This window comes from Eupeodes corollae, chromosome 1, assembly GCF_945859685.1.
Source record: "Eupeodes corollae chromosome 1, idEupCoro1.1, whole genome shotgun sequence".
Taxonomy (NCBI): Eukaryota; Metazoa; Arthropoda; class Insecta; order Diptera; family Syrphidae; genus Eupeodes; species Eupeodes corollae.
Genome location: NC_079147.1, coordinates 119117081 through 119126492, shown reverse-complemented (window position 1 = coordinate 119126492; position 9412 = coordinate 119117081).

The following is a 9412-nucleotide window of genomic DNA, read 5'->3' as shown; positions in this document are numbered from 1 at the left end:
TTACAATTTTGTTACGTTGTTATGAATGTCTTTGATCTTTTATATAAAACAATAACTATCCATTATTGAATGAAGATATGGTATTTTCATTTATACTATTTATAAAAATTCCGATTTCGTTTTTATGAACCAAAGTTGTCGTAGATTCAGGTATCCGTCGAATAAGGGGATTATTGTATGAAAATATTATAGTTACCAATGCAACGGTTTTCACCATAGCATGTATGTATAATTATGCTGGTTCATCACGTTTTTGTGAAACAAGTACCGTAGAAAGCAACAAAAAAAATATATACATATGTATAATCTATCTTAGAAACTACCTCTAACATTTGTTTTATATATATTTACAATAAATACAAAATTACTTCATATATAAACAGTGAGATTGACTTTTTGACCTAATCAAGAATATACCTGACAGGTATATCCTTGACCTTGCTTAGCACAGACGGACGGTAAAATTGACTACGGGACGACTTTCCATTACCGCAGCACGAATTTCCCTCAGGTGTTTTTTTTACAGTTAGGTAGGGGTCTCAATAGAACATGTTTTAAAAATTACGGCGAGGAAAAAACTTTAAGTCATATAAAAAAATATTTCCTTTTTCGGACTTAACCCTACTTTTTTGTATTGCATTTTGATCCTTAAAAAAGTTTTTTAATTGATAGCACGGCGTACTAACAGCTAGGTATGCAACCCCCTGCTTGGTATCACTACAGGATTAGGGGTGGGTGCGAGTTTGGGTTTATGCAAAGTACTTTTTGCATTTGAGCACTAAAATCAAAGAAATCCCCAAAATAAAAAAGTAAGTATGGCAACACTGAACAAAAAACTGGCATGAAATGTCAAAATCAACCATTTAAGTATGTAAAAAAGTTAACTTTGAAAATTAATTAAAAGTAGAAATAAACGTTTCCCGCTCTAAAGTTGCAATAGTTATTATTTATATGCACATATCTGTCAAATAAAAAAAACTGCGAGTCAAAATTCGTGCTGCGGTAATGGAAAATTGAGCCAAAAAAAATTGGTTGTGCTTGCATTTGCGCGAATTATTAATATTCGCACATTCTCTACGCCATTGTTTTTAGTAGTTTGGTATAACCCTTTTGCGCTGCGGTATTGAAATCTTTTGGTTATCGCTAATTTTGACCCAATTCCATTGTTGTAAAACGAGGGAAACCAATTTTAGAAAAAAAAATAATAAAAAACAACAAGTACAGAAAACAAAACCCACAGCAACAAATATTCTAGGGTACCACAAACTTAGTATGCGTTGTAGTAAAAGTACCGCTGATTGCTGATTTATTAATTTCTTCAATTGAATGGGGTTTTCTTTCTTCAATATATTTCATATCTTGTTTCGTTTGGCGGTCGGGTTTGTTTTCCATCTGCGTTAAATTAAATAAAGTTTAAAGTTTGTGATTAATTTATTTCAAAAAAAATCAAATGGGGTGGCGCAACAGTCCGTTGTGAACCAGGGCCTAGTGACTTACAACTCTCAACCATTTCTGTGTGCGAGTACTGTTGTCAGGAATGGAAGGGACCTACAATTTTAGGCCGAATCCGAACGGCTAGTTTGAGAAAGCACTTTTTCATGACAAGAATTACTCTTGAAGGATTTGTCAATTCCTCGCAAGAGGCAGTACCCGCGAAAATTATTTTTTTTTTTTTTTTAAATTAAGGTGGCACAGGCAGGGATTGAACCCAAGACCCCTTGCATGACAGTCCAACGCACTAACCATCATGCCACGGGTACTACCGTGGTAATTTATTTAGTTTAATTAATTTAAAGTGTTCATTTTTATTCGTTACATCAATTTTAATATTAGTAATGTAATTTAAGTGCGGTTGAATTACTTAATATATGATTTTATACATCGCAACAGCGTGTTGTTTTTTTTTTTTATAGTGGGTGAGTTCCTTTTATTATTCGTATTCATTATAATTTAATTTAAATAATCTTTAAATGAATTTGAAAATTAAATATACAACGTAAATTTGTGTTTTCATATACCTACATACATATGTACATACAGTTGTGTTCATAAAAATAGCAGTGCTGGTCACATTTTATTTGATTGTCAATTATTTAAATAACGGAAATTCTTACAAAAAAAAATACCATGTTACTCGCATCTAACGGTCTTTCGTTTTCATATTGGAGACTTTTAGCTTGAAGTTATACCCTACTTTTCCCGGTGAACACCCATCATTTCAAACTCTCTGGATATAGAGTGTTCATAAAAATAGCAGTGCTTTTGATTTTATAATTAAAAAGTGTTAAAAATTCCATTTTTTTTATTTTTCGTTAAGTGAATATTTTACTATATAAAGTTTTAAGTATTTTAAACATACTAGCATATAAAAAATTAATAAATAATAGCTCAAAAATAAACAATGGGACGGTCAAGACACTGCACCGAAGAAATTCGAAAACTTATTAGAAAACTGCATTGGGAGGGAAAATGTACCAAAATATTCAGGACATCCCAGGCTGCTCACCAAAAATGGTCAGTAACGCCTTAAAATGGCAAAATAAACCGAAAACGCTAGGCTCAAAAAGGATGACTACTGAAAGAACTGACAGAAAATATTCAGATAGCAAAACAGAACCCGTTCATAGGCTCTAGGAAAATAGGAAATTCACTTCAACTGTCTGTTAAGGCTGTCACAATACGAAGACGTCTTTTGTAAGCGAAGTTACCAGCCCAAATTCCACGCAAGGTACCATTCGTGACGAAACGGCATGTAGCCAGGAGAATGGAGTTTTTTAAAGCGCATAGAGATTAGACAAAAGAGAAATGGAGGAATGTTCTGTGGAGCGATGAAAGCAAAGTCGTCCTTTTTGGGGTCCAACGATCGTCGGGAATACGTGACAAGACCCTTAAATGTAGAAATCGATCCACGGTACACTATAAAAACAGTGAGGCATGGTGGAGGAAAAATTATGATATGGGCTTGCTTTTAATACTACGGGGTGGAGCCTATTTTATCTTATCGGGGTATAAGGAATGCAACCGACTATGTGAAAATTCTCGAGGAGGTTATGTTACCCTATGCTGAAGACGAAATGCCGTTGGTTTGGGTATACCAACACGATTATGACCCAAAGCATACGTCAAAAAATGCAAAATCATGGCTTGCGCAGAAGAAGTTATCCGTTATGGAGTGGCCTGCTCAATCCCCTGACCTTAACCCCATCGAAAATTTGGGGGGGGATGTTAAGAACGCAATTCGTAAAGCAAAATCAAAGAATTCGAAAGAATTATGAGAAGCAGTGCGTGTTTCGTGGATCGCAATACCAGTCGAGAGGTGTCAGGTTTTAGTGGAATTGATGCCACGTAGATGCGAAGCATCATAAAAAACAATGGTTACGCAACAAAGTACTAATTGTAAGCTAACATTATTTGTATACTTTTATATAACTTATTACAGTTTTTCTTACTTCTTACGTAATAGATCCAGTACTTTGTCATGCACTGCTATTTTTATGAACAGCCATATATTTTAAAACGGTTTTTACTGTGACAAAGCTAACGGTAAAAAATCGATGGTATTTATTTTCTGTTTTTATGAATAAAATATTTTAGTTTGTTATTAGAAATTTTATGAAATATATTATAACGTTGATATTGAAGGCCTTTTTGTTTTATTTGGAGAGCACTGCTATTTTTATGAACACAACTGTATGTAATTACCTATAAGAACATGAGCACATAATGATAAATTCGTGTGCCGTTCGATTTTATTGTAACTGTTTTATGTACAAATGCCGCTATGTACATCTGTATGTAACAGCCTTATTAGACGTTCTTATTTTAAATGTGTGACCACCGTTAACGGTGTTTCTACGGCGATACGACGGATAACTATCGATATCAGTAGTGGCATTATTCGTGAATTTCGTAGGAAATTTTTTTTACATTTTCCATGCATGGCGATGTCATATTAAAAGCACCACACGGCCCGTGAATCATGTGACTTGTAACAATGTCAAATAATTCTTCATCAATTGATGAATCTAGAATTTCGGCTGAAATAATTTGATCAATATCGTCTGGACGAATTTTAACACCAAGCCAAATTAAAATTTGAGCATGAGGTAAGTCTCGCTTTTACCACTCAATTGAATACAACCAACAACACGTTTTGCGAAAGACTGAATATTTTGCAATAAAATCAATTGAGGATTTTATGAAAAATTTGAAGATTAAAATAAAATAAAATTATTTAATTTATTTATATTACTTTCTATGTTTGTTTTTTTTTTTAATATATATTTGTTTATTTTCTTTGGTGGTCTGTTGCGGCGTTGTATTTTGTCTTGCTCATTTTTGTTGGCTTTATATATTTCAAACTCTTCCATTGCGTCGAGTGTTGTCCCGTTTTGACATATGTGCATGGGTGTGAGATGATCTTCAAAGCTGGTGTTATTATGGTTCTCTTCTATGAGGTGTTGTGCAAAGTAGACCTGTGTCAATCGTGATTGATTCGGTCTTTATGACCCGTTCATCAAAAAGATTGAGTGATTGCAATCGTAGTAAACCAAATCAATCGTTCTCAATGTCAATCGTTTCATTGTGCTGTCTTTCGTTTAAAGGAAAAGAAATATGTTTCGTTCATCCAACTTATTCTCATTCAAATGAAATGATATAAAATGGGAATTAAACATAGCTTTGAAACAATCAATCAATTATTTCAATACTAATCGTTTTAAAGACCGAAACTGAATGAAAATGAAGTACCTTAACCTTACCCACTCTATTGCAAAAAGTTCCATATGGTTCCACTAGCTTATTTCCCATTCAAAACCAAAATGAAACAGAAACCTAAATGATTGAAAAAGTGAACGATTAGAATAGAATGAAATTTGCCCATTTTATTCGCATCCAAATGAAACAGATACCAAAACGATTGCAAAAATGAACGATTGGAAAGAACGAATCATTAAACTGAACGACATATGAACGATTGAATCTTTTAAAATGAACGATTGACACACCTCTAGTGCAAAGGTGGATTTGGTGTTGGGTTTAGGTTTGTGTTCTTCCATTCTGTGTAGAATTTTTTCACAATCGTCACTATGATAATTTAGTATACTCCTGTGCATTTTTTAATTTCTCTCTTTGTTTTTTATTGTATTATTTTTTTTGAATATTGTATTTAGTTTTAAATGATATGCTAATGTTTTGTTTTTTAAATTCGTATTTTAGAATTTTCGGTAGTAAGTTTGTGTATTCTATTGCGATGTATGTATTTGTTATTTTGGGTTTCTTCATTAGATTTGTTTTCTTTTTGTTAATCAACTTGTCTATTATATCTCTTTTGAAAGGGCAATATGTTTTATTGTATTGACTTTATCTTCGTAATCTTTGTGGTTCATGGGAATATTAAAGAAAGTGTCTATTTATGAATGCAGTATATGCTGCCATTTTTTTTGTATGTGAATGGTGTCAGTTGCTGTTGGTTTTCTTTAGATTTTGTAATATAGTTTGTTGTTGTATTTGCCTATGTTTAGGTCTAAGAAGTTGATATTGTTGTTGTTTCTGCTCTGAATTTGATTTTATTATTATTGTTGTTTATATATTTCTTTAGAATGTCTATTTGTCTGTATGTTCCATCGAAAATTACAAATTTGTCGGTAAGGTCAGAGAGAAAAACTAACTGAGACAGTCAAATTTCATCGTCTCCGTCCCTTTGAAACCTCTCACTCTCATTTTTTATAGCGTGTTGAATTCGTTTTGGTGTATACATGTTTTCACCGTGAGAGATTGAGACATTTGACATTTCTTTCTCTCTCTGGTTTTCACAAATTCATTCCAGCAAACAATTTCCGTTGGTCAATAAGTTATGGTAAACGTTATAACGGTAGATCGTGGTGAATTTGTTTTTCCCTTTTCTTTCTCTGAGTTGGAGATAGATGGCATTAACAACCAAAACAAGAAAAGATGTGTTCAGAAAGTGTGTAACAAGGATAAAGGTTTTTGGACTAGACTTTATTTGTATATATGATCGAGTACATGTTTTTTTTAAAAATGTATGTTATGTTTATTTTTTTTTATTTTTTATTTTTTTATTTTTTTTTTTTATTTTAATATGTAGCTAACAGTTCAAAAAACCAATTACAAGCTACAGTCACATTAGATTAATAATATAACATAATTCTAACTGTTTAAATTATAATTTAAATTCATGACAAAAATCTGAAAAATATCAAAAAAAAAAAAAAAGCAAACAAAAATTTTATGTAGTAAAGTAAAGAAGAAAGACAAAGGCAAACTAGAATTAATAAGATGGTTATGACTTCATGAGGAAGAGTGCGAAGAAACAACTCTCAATAACAGTAATTTAACATTTCTTTCAATGAGTTCAAAATTTAGGATATCAAACGAGAGGAAGTAATTATTATGGTTAACTTGCATCCGGATCATAGGTGATTTCATGAATATATTAGTTCGTGAGCGTTTCGTTCGTTTGCAATGCGTGGCGGTTAGGTCGAGTTGGACATCGTAAGTATACTTCAGACAATAATAAAGACGAATGTACTTTACCTATAATTATTTTCCTCAAGTAGGTTTCTGTTAACATTAACCTACGTTGAGATAATGAAAGCATTTTAAAAAGTATTAATCTATCATCGTATTCACTATGATTGGCGTATAGTTTAAACTGAAGGTATCTGGTAAATTTACGTTGAACTCTTTCTATTGTTTCACTGTGAGTTTTATAGATTGGTGACCATACAACAGCTCCATACTCAAGAATACTTCTACACAGCATATTAAATAACTGTAGGAAAGACTCAGAATTTTTAAAAAACTTGCCAATTCGGAAAATGAAACCCATCACCTTCGAATATTTTTTAATAATATCGTCATAATGAGGTGTGAATGAGAATTTGGAATCAAATTTAATTCCAAGGTCTCTATGCTCCGTTTCCCTCTTTAACGTATTTTTATTTATCTCATATTCAAAGTTAATGGGTTTAAGTTTCCTGAAGTACGACACTATTGAACATTTCTTTATATTCAGATCTAAATTATTAAGTTGACACCAATCAAATAATGTGTTGAGGTCTTTTTGAAGATCAATGCAATCCCTAACATTATTTATAACTTGGAATATTTTCAAGTCATCTGCGTAAGCAAGAGACATGGAAGACATATTGTGAGTAACATCATTAACGTAAATATTAAAAAGTAATGGGCCCAAAATTGAGCCTTGTGGTACACTTGATGAAGGGTAGAAAGGTCTGGAATGTACATTATTTAGAACGACATTATATTGTCTATCTGAGAGATAGGTCTCAAACCATTTAACGAGGTTTTCCTGAAATCCAAATTCTCGCAATTTCAGTACCAAAGTTGAATGGCTTATCCTGTCAAAGGCTTTTGAAAAATCCGTGTACACAACATCGACTTGTGTGGATTTATCTAATGCTTTTGCCACAAAATGTGAAAAAGAAACAAGATTAGACACCGTCGATCGACCTCGCACAAAACCGTGCTGGCCATCGCTTAAATATGGAAGGATGTCAGGTATTATTGAGGAGTACACACACTTTTCAAAAATTAAGGACATGGCGTTCAAAATTGATACTGGACGGTAATTCTTAACATCAGAAGGATTCCCATTTTTTAGAATAGGAGTAACAAATGAATGTTTAAGACATGATGGAAATGTTTTGTCACGCAAAGATTTGTTGAATAGCATACATAAAGGTACAACAATAGATTCTTGACAGTTTTTATAAAATAAGTTTGGAACACCATCAGGACCTGCATTTTTTGTTGTATCAAGACTATTCAAAACACAAGCCACGCTACCTGTTGTCATCAAAGGAACAAGTATATCTGTTAAATGTAGATTTGAATTGTTATTCAAGCTTCTGATAGATAATGCATTTGTATGGCTGTAGTTAAGTTGAAAATGCGAAAAAAAAGCTTCTGTTATACTTTGATATGTGGAATGAATTTCATCATCGAGAGTCATTGTGTTGGGAATCTTATTGGATTTCCGTAGCTCCTTAGAGTATGACCAAAAGAACTTGACATTTGTTTTAATATTATTTTCAACTTCCTTTAGATACTGAGCATAACATTCATTGATCTGCTTTTTGACTACCGTACGCAAATACTTAAAAGTAATTACATCATCTGGCCTGTTAAATTTTCTTACCTTACGCAGCATTTTGTTTTTTTCTTTTATTGAATTGATAAGGTTGATAGAATACCATTTGGGATAATTTGCATTGCGCACTTTTTTAAGTGGCACATATAAATTAATTCCATTAAGTATGACATCAAAAAAACTTTGGAATGCTAAGTCTGTGCCTAAAGTATTGAGATAAGACCAGTTCACATCCATTAAGAATAAATTTAAACTTTGAAAATTAGCCCTATGAAAATTTCTTTGTTGAATAACAGATTCTGACAAAAATCTTTCCACATGAAATTTACATGTTATTAACAGTGGTGGGTGATATGTGTCAATTTTGGAAAGAATTTCATTTGTTGCAGAGACCGTAATGTTTGGAGAGCGCATTGTTGAAAAAACCAAGTCAAGTAAATTGTCATCGCAATTTCTAATTGGGTTATATTGTGAGAAATTGCAAAAAGATGTAGACATCAATAGCGATTCGGCTTTGCGAGACGTATAGTAACTTGGTATTAAGCTTTTAGAGATTGAATCGAAAGTCCATATGATAGTCGGGACATTAAAGTCACCTAAATAGATTACTTCTGCATTATTTGAAAGCGATTGAAAAACTGAACAAAGATTATTGCAAAATTGATCATATACATCAGCAGTAGTTTGAGGTCTAATATAGTTTCAACAAATAAAAATTTTTCTCATGTTAGTTGGATTTGTTAAACATATCCATAAATCCTCAAAACATGTCTCCAATTTTGAAAATCTAATCGCTGGTATATGATTTTTTACGGCAATCAAACAACCACCTCCCCCGCATGACTCAAATATTTCATTATTTCTATCTTTCCGGAATACATTATAGTTCAAAGGAAACGCTTCATTGGATTGAATACTATCATTAAAATTAGTTTCGGTAAAACATATGACATCAAAATCATTACATAATATTGCTTTCTTGATATCGTGTAATTTGGTTACAGCTCTATTAATGTTTTGGTAGTAAATATTTAAATTATTCATTATATGTTTATCTATGTTATTGTGATTTGTACTTGCTTGTTTTTAAAGTTTTACTCTATCAAACGAAAATCAGTAAGTGATGAAAGTTTAAAAATTTTGCTCTCGTCATCCTTCCTCATGAAAATATTGCCATTTTTTTCCATAAATACTTAAAATTGTGCTCAATCTTGTGTGCCTTTGCTTTCTTGTACAAAATAAGATCTGAAATAGGAATGTATTCATTGATATAAATAA